Source organism: Cydia pomonella, chromosome 24 (assembly GCF_033807575.1).
Source record: "Cydia pomonella isolate Wapato2018A chromosome 24, ilCydPomo1, whole genome shotgun sequence".
NCBI lineage: Eukaryota > Metazoa > Arthropoda > Insecta > Lepidoptera > Tortricidae > Cydia > Cydia pomonella.
The window spans coordinates 13,741,431-13,754,903 of record NC_084726.1 but is presented as its reverse complement, the minus strand read 5'-3'; the positions used below and the strand labels follow the sequence as shown (position 1 = coordinate 13,754,903).

The 13,473-nt window shown below is 36.2% G+C and overlaps 1 protein-coding gene and 2 long non-coding RNA genes across 19 annotated transcripts in view; 2 read left to right on the top strand and 1 right to left on the bottom strand.

The window, feature by feature from the left end:
• LOC133531155 (hemicentin-2) overlaps positions 1-13,473 on the top strand; it is a 782,365-nt gene that overhangs the window by 11,157 nt on the left and 757,735 nt on the right. The gene's annotated exons all lie outside the window — the stretch shown is intronic.
• LOC133531074 (uncharacterized) lies at positions 2,427-3,694 on the bottom strand. Its single transcript, XR_009801444.1, has 2 exons — positions 2,946-3,694; positions 2,427-2,532 (listed from the first exon to the last, which is right to left on the bottom strand). It is a non-coding gene; the product is annotated as an uncharacterized LOC133531074 (long non-coding RNA).
• LOC133531075 (uncharacterized) lies at positions 5,001-5,702 on the top strand. Its single transcript, XR_009801445.1, has 2 exons — positions 5,001-5,232; positions 5,493-5,702. It is a non-coding gene; the product is annotated as an uncharacterized LOC133531075 (long non-coding RNA).

Below are 13,473 nucleotides of genomic sequence, written 5' to 3'. Positions count from 1 at the left end.
ATGCGTGTAAATTGCATGAGAATGAAACAAATGTTGACATAAGTCAAAATATTGGAATCTGTACATTGAGTGATTAGGCTTTTTTTAAGGCTTTAAAACTCAATTTGGATATTTTAAATATATGTATGTGAAAAAAAAAAGTGACCAAGTCTTCCAGTGCCAAATTTGGCTATTTTGAGAAAAACAAAGCTTTTGCGTAAGTATGGCACATTTAGGTCTCTGCTATACACACAAAAAATTAAGGGCCTGTAGTATAATTTTCTGATTGCATTCCTACTCACACAAATCACTACTTATGCTGCACTACTCTGGCATATAATATAGTTGTAACCGATCTCTAACGTACTAGGGAATTCTAATTTTGATTGAGTACATGGGATAACCGTTATAAGTATTAATTTCAAGAACGCTTCTAAAATTTCGAAATTATTTGCGGGGCCTGTAATACGAACATATAATTAAAACATAAATTGTACTCCTCAAACGGTGACACTTTTGTTCAATAACTTTAAAAAAAGATTAAGTCTTTTGACTTTCGATTTTTCATACAAATTAAATATTATCTGCAATGTTTGCCATCATCGTTGTAATTGACGTTGCTTGTCAAACCGTAAATATACAATTTGTAATACATTGCGTCTTAGAATAAACTTTAAAGTGAACTAAAAATTAAAACGAAAGTTATTTTTAAAAGTCGCTGAACAAAAACGTTGGTCAGTTGAGGAGTACAGCCTACAGTTAAATTTTTTGCTCAACCCGGTATTTGCGATTGTAAAATCCATCTAATTTTCGAAATTACCCAACATAACATAACATCCCCTGTTTCACAAAGTTGTAGCTTCTGCAAAAGTTGTCGTGCTTGCAAATGGCGAACACAATGGGCTTCGTAATAACGAAGTGTATGGAACCGAGTTCAGAGAATTATTGTAGTCGCTCTCCGAGCATTTGGCGCAAAAATCACTAAATGTACAACCACTGCATTGTGAAGTATAGACAAACTTCATAATCAACATTATTTAGTACACAAATTGACTAAGTTTCACAGTAAGCTCAATAAGGGGCCTTATTCGACATGCATAACTGTCAAATTTCGCGTCCACATCAAATCAACACTTGATTCTATCGCATGTTGATTGTATCAAGTGTTGATTCTATCAACTGTGGATATTATCATTTGGAACAATCAAAACTCATTCATAGAAAAAATAATCAAACTAAAATCAACTTTGTTTATTACTACTATACAGTTTGTAATGGCTCTGAACTCGAAGTGGATCGGTTTGATTTGATTGTCACCTGACTGTGGATTGCTAATGTCAAATTTTGACAAGTGTTGATTTTATTGCTAGACTTTATTGTCCATGGGCTTGGGCACCATCTTGGATTTTTTGACGTACGACAGGGAATACCCTTCCTTTCATACAATATATGGCATAGAGTAAGGCGTCTTTTTTTTTAAAAACATAACTTTACAAGAATCAGCGACATCTTGTATCCGATAGTATAAGTAATGCGCTATGAATAATGCGGCGGCGAGTAGTGAAACTATACCTGACAATGTCAATCAATTAAAAAGTGACCACACAGTTGATGGTCGATAAAGGCGATTATTAATTGAATTTTAACGACAATAAAGCACTATTGACATGCGATCTTTTTGTTGAACCCACACCTACACGTCGAATAATGCTCGCTCCACATATTCTCCTAGAAACGCTCAAAATTCTAAAAAAAATCAAGCAATTTACTCCGCACCCAGTTGCTTCTAAACCACGTTCACGATCCAAGTTGTAAGTATACCTTAACACATCTTTCAGGCATATGATTTAAAGTCCGTTTTTAAAAAATTACGAGATGGTTCATGAATCCTTTATTATTTTTCCAAAAATTACGCTATTACATTATTTATAAAAAAGATATAACTGTTAGTAACTCGGTCACTTGGTCTATCACCAACTATTTGAATGCTCTTTGTATGTATACGCAACCCCATTGTACAGTCGCCATCACCATTAAGACCTACTGTATGGTCTATATTACACGTTTGGCGGGTAGTGAAATTTGTTTCGGTATCCTCCTTGTGACTAGTTAGAACAGTTTGACGGGATGACGAATAGGAACAGATTTGCAGTTTGACCAATAGCTACAAAATTACGATGTGTCCTAATAGAACTAAATCTACTTGTGACGGGTTGAAACAAATAATACTGCTTTTGGCGGTGTGACCGGTTAGAACAAAATTTTGGTGTGATGAGTTGATGCCTAAATCGACCTAAGTACTTATTGTTTATATAAACCTACAAAAAGACGATTCCTATGTACAGGAGATTACATACATATTATGTGAATTCAACTACGAATTAAAAAATATATATTTCTGTTTACACATTTTTTTAACGTTTTTCTTTAATAAAATAAAACATTAGTTTTCTGTGACTATATTTCATTTTCTTGAGTGTAGATTATTAGTTTCAGTTTCCAGTTGGTACCAGGAACTACACCTCTTCAAAAACTTTGCTGGTGGTTCGACATCTGTAAGTTTATATATAAAATATCATCAAAACACTTAAGAGTAAAAACTTATAAATAAATTCTGGTCGGTCGGTGGTGTGTCCAGAAGGCTGCTGCCCCTCTGGATAACAATACTGATCCGCCGATTGAAATATAGGCCAGGCCTCTGGTCACCAGAAACCTTTAAAAGGCGTTTTGACATTTCCTCATAGACCCACGCTAGGACCCCAGGGTTTCAACTTCAACCCCAAGCGCCACAAATATGTAGCTAAGGTTTTAAATTCTAGACTATGAACATGAAATATTATTCGCTAGTTAGGGAATTAGAAAAAAATAGTAATAGGAGACGGCCGTGGTCGTGGTAGGTAGGTACATCATGCGTGGGCCAGGCAAGCCCTGAAATTATGCACCAATTTTACTATAACTTTGTTCACCTATTGACTGTTTCCAAGATAATCGTTTTTAATATGTAGTCCGTATAATCGGGCAGTATAATTTGCCTCATATTTTTAACACAAAATAATTATCGGTACATATATATGTACCTATTTTGCAATATTTTCTTGTTTGCATCATTTAGTTACTTGTTTACTCCGATTGACGTGTTTATCATTTTCGTTACTATGACAGCGCAATACTTTAAATATTGTAACGTGAAGGTTGAGTCCGGTGCCAAAATAACTCACACTAATTTAAGACCCACCTTACAGTTTACATAGCGGCATTGTCCTACGATGCTTTAAATGAATACGGTAAACATTTAAATACTACTACTAGGCGTTTATTGCGCGTACTCAGTCGAAAAAGTTTGAAACCGATTTTGACGAAGAGTGCATGCGTATTGCATATTCGAGCGATAGAGAGGCAAATAAAGACAGGATATAGTTGCCTTTTCTCAATACAAATTTGAATACTCAAGCCGTAGCCATTTTGGTGGTTATACTGCTTTGTATATGTGCGTAAAAATGTGTATGTGTGGATTTTTAGGGATGTGGACGGGTCGATTTTGATCATATTATATATCGATAAGTGCTACACAGCGAAACTTCGATATCTTCACAAGAAATAAACATCACAGATGGATAATAAATATTACAGTACATATGGGGCTACTTTATAGCACTAGTGCGAGAAGTAGCATATTACGTTACTGTGTCGAACATTTAAAGGGCCATATGTACTGTAAAACGTTGTACGATACATGTGCGAATAGGTAATTCGCAACTCGTGTCGATTTAAAACACTCCCTTCGGTCGTGTTTTAATTTATCGCCACTCGTTTCGAATTTCCTATTTTTCGCACTTGTATCGTAATGTACTATTTTATAATATAATAAGATAACTAATTTCTTGCAGAAAACATGTTTTAGTAGTTATTTATGTATCGTAATTAAAATATCGAACTTTCCCTTCGTTTCAACCGATTGAATTAATTATTTATCGTCACGATAAAATCGTGACCTGATAACCACGATAAAGAATAAAAGTGTCTTTTTTTTAGGGTTCCGTAGTCAACTAGGAACCCTTATAGTTTCGCCATGTCCGTCTGTCTGTCTGTCCGAGGCTTTGCTCCGTGGTCGTTAGTGCTAGAAAGCTGAAATTTGGCATAGATATATAAATCAATAAAGCCGACAAAGTCGTACAATAAAATCTAAAAATTTAATTTTTTTTACCTCCCCTACACGTAAAGTGGGGGTGAATTTTTTTTTCGCTTCAACCCTAGAGTGTGAGGTATCGTTGGAAAGGTCTTTCAAAACTAATAGGGGTTTTTAAGAAACATTTTTTGATAAAGTGAATATATTCGGAGATAATCGCTCCGAAAGAAAAAAAAATTGTGTCCCCCCCCCTCTAACTTTTGAACCATAGGTCCAAAAAATATGAAAAAAATCGTGGAAGTAGAGCTTAAGAAAGACATTAAATGAAAACTATAGCGGACATGATCAGTTTAGCTGTTTTTGAGTTATCGCAAAAAGTTTTCCTTTCATAGTAAAAAGACTTACTTTAATTAGGTACTGATTATGCAAATTTGCCTATTTGTTTAACTCGGGTGAAAGGTACCGTTTCATCCCTTGGTTAACAATTTACTATACTTTAAGCTCCAGTTTAGCTTATTGTGACGTAAGAGTAACTACGGAACCCTACACTGAGCGTGGCCCGACATGCTCTTGACCGGTTTTTATTGTTTTCTCGCTAAGCCGCACCCGGCAAATACCTGACGTTAGAGAAGTTCCACACGGTAAATTCGATTTAACGGCCAAAGTCCCAAGCCGAAAATCAAACAACGCGTATCCATTTGTGTCATCCATAAACGCTTTTTTAACGCGCGTTGTAAAGCGCTCGTGCGAATGAGGCCTTACTATGAAACTGCGTTTATTGAAAAAGTTATTCGAGAGACAGAGAGGCAGATAAAGAATTTTCTATCTTCGTTTTTCACGGTAGAGTACCTATATGAGATTCAGTATCGGTAGAGCCTCTGGCATGAGCTGTCAGATGTATTTGTCAAGTGCAGTCGTCTGATGGTTTTGCTGTAAACATTTATTATTTTAAGGTAAATAATAATTACGGTCCCAACAAGACGTATTGTTGTGAACTGGAAAAACACTAAAAGAATAGTAACTGCAAATTCTACAGATTTCCAAAAGTATGGTGGCCACAAGAACAGAGAAATAAGTGAATTGCCTTTTAAGAATAAAAAGCAACCAACCATTTGAAAAATTAACAAGTAAGTTCATTTTTAACTGAGCCCAATAGTATTAAGCATAAAAGTAAACACCTATGTGAATTATAATATAGTAGAGTCTGTGCGGAAAGAGAAGAGTCTTAGAATGTATGGGTTTCTTGGCATTCCATGACTTCTCTTTTCGCATTTACTATGCGAGTTAAAAAAATTAGTTTATTGGGTGACTTAAAAAAATATAGTATTTTAGTTTATATCTGAAATCCTGGTTCATAAGTACGTACTTACCTACTTTTTTTTTTCAGTGTGCAGACATCAAGTTTTTGGTGCCAGAATATCTGACTTGAAAGCTGTGGAAAATAGTTCTTATAATTATTTATTTGGTCATGACTGGAGACTTATGTTATCATGTACCTACACGCACACGATTACCTAAGAGAACTTATACCTACTCGTAACTGAAATTCGGCTAGTTGACACGTAGATTTTATACAATAAAAATATACTCGTATGTACCTAATTTTATTTTATTTATTTTTGACTTAATATGTCTGTATGTATTTTTTACCTACTTTTGCAAAATACATATACATACATACACGTGAGTCACAAGGATTTGATTACAGACAGACAACGGGACAGGTGAAACTAAATAAAAGCTTTTAAAAATAACAACCAATTCGAGGCTACTATAAGCTACTAAGGGCAAAATACGAGTAGGTTAAATACACAAGAGTAATAGGGTTTTTTGTAGTCAAATATTCTTTATTCGTAAGTAGTAAAGAAAAGTAAAGAAACAGTATGTTTTTCGGCTTTCTTGTTGCTTTGTTTGTCATATATTTATATTTATCGTATGGCATTTTTTTTAGTTACTGGATTTAAGTTAAATATTAATCTAGAGATTAATGTTTGCACTCTTCAGATACTCGATTGCCTTTTCACTAAGGTTCGCGAGGTCTTCAATCTGTCCCTTGAATTTAGTGAGAGGGCATTCCAGAACAATGTGTTCGACCGTCTGCTCAGGATCACCACACACACACTGAGGGGAGTCACACCAGCCCCATTTATGCCAATGGTGGGCACAGTTTCCAACACCTGTTCGTATGCGGTTCAGTTGACTCCATACCCGACGCGGTTTGTCGAAGCCAGGTTGAGTGTGAAAAGTTGTTTTTCCTTCAATTGTTGGGCATTCCACTCAGTCATCCATGAGTCGCGTATATCCCACTCGTTGTCAATATGCACCATACCAAGAGCTGGCGGGTTACGGGACTTGAGTCGTTTCTCTCCGAAATCACTGAGGTCTTTATGAATAGGTAGCGTGGGTTGGCATTTGCTTTTTATTGCCTCTCGGAGATGACACTTTTTTCGCCGCAGGTGTGGTGGTTCTATGGCGCTTAGAGCTGGGAGCCAGAATGTTGGGTTGGGTTTGAGGCAACCAGTAATGAGCCGCATGGTTTCGTTCAGCTGGACATCCACGGAACCAGCATGTACGCTGTTCATCCATACTGGAGCACAGTACTCAGCCGTAGAATAACCAGGGCCAGTGCCGTGTTACGCAGACAGGACGCAGTGGCTCCCCAAGTGGTTCCAGTAAGTTTTTGGACTATGTTGTTCCTGGTCCTTATTTTACTTTTTAGCTTCTCTATGTGCAATCGGTATGTCAGGCTTCTGTCCAGTGTAACACCGAGATACTTTGGGGAATAGTTATGTTGTAAGGCTGTACCCCGGAATCTAACTCTGAGGGTCTTATGTGCCAGCTTATTGGACAGGTGAAAACAGCAAACTTCGGTCTTAGAAGGATTTGGGCACAGGCGCCAACGGGTGAAAAAGTCGGCGGCAGAGGTCATATAGATATAGCTACATGATAAAAGAAATAGAATCCTCCATTATGCGTGGTCGGACGCCTGTTTTTCTGCCAATGCCTGTTCATAAATCTGTTAAGCCCTTTTTTCTTGATAACACCTAAAATAATAAGTTTATAATTAATCTCAATGTATCCAGTTTGCTGTTTATTCAAACAGAAAAATCCAAATTTCTCAGTCATTATACGACCGCTGTCTTATATTATACGCCATTAAAAATTCAACATTAATAACAATTAATTAGGCATATCGTCCAATTTATAGTATGGCACAGGTTGATCTTAATTTACAAATTTATAAGGAGTTGATGTAAAAGTGAATTGGAAGAAGTTGATAAGCAGACGCAACCAGCTAGTCGCCGAAAAACAACACAATTAATGATTATTTTGCCGCATTCTTCACTATCTCTCCCTGTCTCACTGCCATCTGACCTTCTAACCCAGAGGGGAAAATATACCTTATTGGGGCTACTTCTTCCTCGTGATATTTTATTTAACCGAAAAGTAATTGGTAAAAGTTAAATGATATTTTGCACACAAGTTACAAGATTTTCATTGTTAAGAGCCGGGGTTAGGACCCACGACCATTGGTTTTAAAATCAAACTTTATATATAATTTGTATTTTTATAATAAATCAGTTTTCTTTTTGACATTTATTAATTGTCAAGATTTTTTTAAATCCTGGACAATTGTCACATGTACGTTTTTATGATAGATCTACATCGACGCAACTGCATGTCATTGTCATGGTTCTTGCGGTTTATTTTTATAACGCCAAGATAGGAATTTGGCAGCTAACTCCATCTTGCGTCGAGTAGAAGAATCAAAATCGTACAGGTAAAACTACTCTCTGCCTTAGGATCCCCTTTTAAATGTCATAAATCCAAACATGGCAGCCATACCCATCGACAAAAAAGTCTACCGTTGATCTAATTTCATTTGACAGTTAACTAATACGTATTCGACACGCTTATATTTGACAACTAGAATCCTGACTAGAGCTGGGACTGCGTACCAAAAGTACGTCTCTGTTACTCGTACCAAAAGTACGTCTAAAATACCACTTTTACGAGTATGACCCCCAATAGGCAGTTTACGTATTTGCCGGTCTTAGGCGTCTTACAAATAAGGATTATTTATGCAAATATCGACTTATTATTTCGGTAGGGGTCGGAAATATTATGACGTTTTGAGTGAAGGCTATGAATCCATTGACATATTTTTATTATATATTATTACACTATTTTTAGATACAACAGACGCCCAGACGACCGTCTGTTAACAAAATTTTGTTTTGCTTAAAGTAACGGTAAGAATGGAGGTACGAGGTGATGAAAGTTTCATATTTGTTTTATTTCAGAAATCAAAGTTCGTACTTTTAAATACTCGACAAGCTAAAAGTAGTCTATTACAAATAACCTGTTCCAAAAACTATTCCGGTACAACGCCCCGCCTCTAGTGTGGATATTGTTCACTGACAGGTGGTGATAATAGCAATTCGACAAGTCACAATATTTCTCACATCAAATGGAAATCAACACGAAACGTCACTTTTAGCATGTCGAATAAGGGCCAAGGCTTGTGTTGACATATATTAACACTCATGACTCAGGGACAAATATTCCTGCTCATCACACAAATAAATGCCCTTACCAGGGTTTGAACCTGGGACCATCGGCTTCATAGGCAGGGTCACTATCCACTAGGCCAGACTAGTCGTCATTATGAGTTAAAAGAAAAGCTATATACTGCTCTCATCTTCTACCACTTTTTTGCCATTAGGCGAAAAAGAATAGCCTCATTGCTGAAACGAGTGCGCGGCGCGGCGGGCAACATCATGCTGAGGTGTATGGCCGAGCGTCTTGACTGTCCGGAGCCCGCTACTAAAATATTGGGTTGATACGACTATATGGAGGGACAAATAGTCCAAAAGTATCTGTAAGTAGTTTTATTTTTATGTTTTAAATTTTTGCATTTTATTTCCCTTTTGTACGCTAATCTTTAGGCTGTTAGTAATGTATCTTACATTAATAACAGCTATGGATACCGATAATCCGAAATGAACAATTTTGGATTTTATTTTGTTTTATTTATTTATCGGCTTAATACCTAACGATGTGCAGGTTTTTTTAATACTATGTCGGTGACAAACAAGCATGCGGCCTGCCTGATGGTAAGCAGTCTCCGTAGCCTATGTACGCCTGCAACTCCAGAGGAGTGACAAGCGCGTTGCCGACCCTAACACTGGCAACCTTACTCACCGGCAGGAACACAACACTATCAGTAGGGTCTAGTGTTATTTGGCTGCGGTTGAAGAACATTCTCAAAATTTCCGAGAACTTCTGAAAAAAATTACGAAAATTCTCATGCAAGTTTCCAATTAAAAAGTTCCTTAAAATTAAAAATTACGTATAATTGTTAACGCCTGTTTCATTAACGGTTACGTCGCTCATTGGCGTTTAAAAAGTGCCATAGAAATCGGAACTAGCTGTAACGTGTATAAAACAAACCGTGAATATTTCATGGGAACTTTGAAATTTTTGAAAATTCTGTTTTACAAATTAATCTTTAATTTTTGTTAATTTTTTTTCTGAGCTAACCTTTAGCGATAGAGTAATTTAATTCAACCTGTTTAATATTTGGTTCTATTTTACTCTGACTGTAATATTTACAACAGCAATAAATTGCTCTGATAATTAGCTTAAGATGATTATATGTAATACTGTCTTACTATTCATAAAAGTGCCTGTTGCTAGGCCTACATGAATAAAGTATATTTGAATTGAATTGAAGTGGTCGCGCATCTGGAGGTCATGTGAGACTTGTCTGCCCGTAAAGTCCACTCGCGCTTGCCAACCGAGAAGAACGAGATCTGAGCGCATTGTCGAGGAATGAATGCCGTATTGGGTGAATGGATATTCCGACATGCGTTACTTTTATGTTGATATGTTTAAGGATTAATTTGGGTTTGTATCCCATTTATGTAAAAAAAACTTTGTTTTAGGACGTGATTTACTAAAATATTAATAATTAACCCTTTACCTACCGCATATGCAACCTTATGTGGCAGTTATAATATTCATCTGCATTGACAGCTATTAAAGTTCAAATTTAAACAAAATATTTTATGACATGCGTTTAAGGGTTAGTAACCATCACCCGATAAAAAGCCTTTTCAGGTTCAATTTAAAAAAAAAACGCATCGACTTTCTTAAATCTTTAAAATTTCACCCGAAAATGGCATAAAAATGATCGTCCACGAACATTACACTCTGGCTGAAGGGTGCGATATGTCGGCGATTCCATGAATCTGTGGAATCCTACAGAACAGGTGGCGCAGCAAAAGACTATTGTGTCTACAAAATGATTATATTTATTGTATGTATGTTAGTCTGCTAGGTATGTATTTATGGGCCTTTGTGGCCTGAAAATAAATGTTTGGTGTGCCTACGATTTGAATTGATTCGTGTTCAATACAAGTCTTAAATATTAACTACATAATATGATATGTCTTGTATCCGCTGAGTTTGTTCTGAAAAATCTTATATCTACAAATTATACAAAGGCTACATTTTCACATCGTACAAATGTCAGGGATTTGCCGGACGCTACCGCGATCCGGTAACCGGAAAAATCCGGTGGAAACCGGTTACCGTACCGGAGATGGGATGCGGTCGTCATGCAAGGAATAGCGATGAGGTTTGGAAGGAATACGTATAGGCAAGATAGGAATAAAGGAACAAAGTTTAAGTATAATTTGATGGTGTGTCTTTTAAAAACAAATTAAAAAAGAGATTTATTTTAAAGATACGGTGATGGCTGACGCTAAGTATACCTACTCAAAAACAATGTGTACGAAGCAATTTATACATTATGAAAAGTGACCAATTAGTATAAAATAGTCCGCATACTTGTTTGTGTGAAAAAAATTATTAATATTGTTTTCAAGCTAATGGCACCGTCCCACCTCCAACGGACTAATGTAAAAGCGGGCGCAGCGGCGGCAAGCGCCGAAATTTTGAAACGTAATAAAATAAGAGCCTCGGTAGAGAGTACCATTTTGTACCTTTTGGCGTTGAAACTCTAGGTCCATGGGGTCCCAGCGCGCACAAGTTTTTTGGAGAAAAATATCTTAGGTTTCTTCTGTGTATTGGACTTATTCTTTGTAATGTTATTATGTCATTCCGCACCATCCATCCATTCCGTTCTCCATTTCGCGCACTTAATGTTACGTTCTTCCGTTTTTGTTGTCTGTACATGTTCGTACATGTTTCTGACTGTCACAATTCTATCAAATGTCTGTTTATCTTTATCTTCATCTATATTATGCACATTGTAGCATGCTAATAAAACATAGCGTTTCAATAATATTAGTATAATATGCAGACTTTGAACCTAAGACCGAAGCAAGCCCGAACACTGGCCACCCGGTTCTCCGTTTATATTATTAGAGGATATTTTTATACGAACAAAGTGCCCGAATGTAGGTCGAGCTTGTTCGAGGCTGCTGTGCCATGATGCTTAAAGAGGATTAATCGTTAGTGAACTAGGGAAATAGAGAAATTTTGATTACCTACCTACTTGAAACTTGGTGCTTATCTGGAGCATTGCCTTGTATGTGAGTGAGACATGGATACTGAGACAAAATGGTTGGAAGCTTCGAAATGTGTCGGAGGATGGAAAGGATTAGCTGGTCTGAAAGGCGACCAATGAAGAGGTTCTGAGTATGATAGGAGAAAAGCTTAGTATATACAAAAAGAAATGGCAGAGGCAAGATGTTAGGTCACGTAATACGGCATGACAACTTTTTCCTAAACATCCTGGAAGGCAGGATTGTAGAGAAAAGAGGAGAAGGAAGGCCTAGAATTACTTATCTCAGCTATATAAAAAATAATGCGACGTATGAGGAAATTAAAAGACTAGCACAAGAAAGTGTTTGGCGATTACTCCACCGACAAAAACAAAGCTCTTAAGTGATGATGTTGTTGACCTGTACTTTAAAAAAATCAAGTGAATAAACAACATTTTGGATAAGAGGAGATCGGAGCGAGTTGGTAAGATTCCTGAAATCTATTTTAAATTCTCACCCATACGATAATTTATTTATTTATTTATTTCTGTAATATTTATAGCACAAAATAAAAATGTATCGTACAAAAAGCGATTAAATTCCAACAGGCAATTTGCTGTCCAGATTTTGGACATTTGCAGTTGTAATATCGTGTTGCAATAACTGCTGCTATAGTCTGAATCCAAACGGCACCTCAACGCGGTATCTATATGTAGTAGTCTGTATCTGGAGCTTAGAGTACAGAGCACGTTAGTAATTATATGTGGTGCAGGACAAAGGTATATTGTGCACAGGACATTTTAACGTAAGACGATTTCGGTAATTAAATGCGGTAATATAGGACCTTTGTGGTATTGTGTACGACGATTTTAGTAGTTTTGGTAAATGATAATGATAATATATAGAAAATGTAAGCTCTTTGAAACAAATGTATTTGTTTTCAAGTAAACACAAATAGGTGGAAAAACAATTAAAAACTTAAATTAAAAACTTATAAATAAAAAATTGAATATTTATTAGTATTGAAAATTTGGGATATATAAGTGATTACAAAAACCTTTATGTATCTCCTTACCAAATTTCATCTAAATCGGTTAAGCGTGATGAGGTAACCGACAAACATGCTGACAGAATCTCTTTCCCTATAACATTAGTAGGGATGAGTAAGCTACATATTTCTTGTCCTTCGTAATCTAAGAAAATAGTATAGTAACAACTATTTTCAAAATATGACTGCCGCTTCAGCGGATGATTTCACTACACTATTTATATCTAGCTGTCTGTCATTGGTCTGTATAATTAACATTTAATATGAACCATACCGTATGCTTGCTAATTGATATTTATTCAGAAGGAAATGGTCTATTTCATTTTTGTTAATTATTTCCCGTCAGTAAATGGGTCAAAAACTTTTCATCTTTAACGTGGACTATAATAATGTAAGTCCTTTGTGCAACCGGGAGGGTTAGTGAGATATTGTAAACATATATTGATATTGATATTGTATTGTAGATTTATATCTGATATAAATTGAAAAGAAGAAAGAAGAAGAACCCAGACAGCCGCAGGCTGGAGGGAATTAAAGGTCCGTGTTTTGTACTTTTTTACAGCTGTCCTTAGGTATAAGGGATAGGTTAGGTTAGGTTAAATTACCTATAATTTAATCCATCTTAGGTTCAAGACCAAGTACCTAGACAAGTATTTAACTAAACGTTACGTAACAATTTGATGGAGTAAGAAACGAAAAAGGTGCGAGTACCTCATTTGCATTTTTTTAACTCATGCGCTTTTTGTTTTTCATTTCAATTTCGTCTTAATCTCAAAATAAGGCTACTACTAAGCCTTCACCAAAAT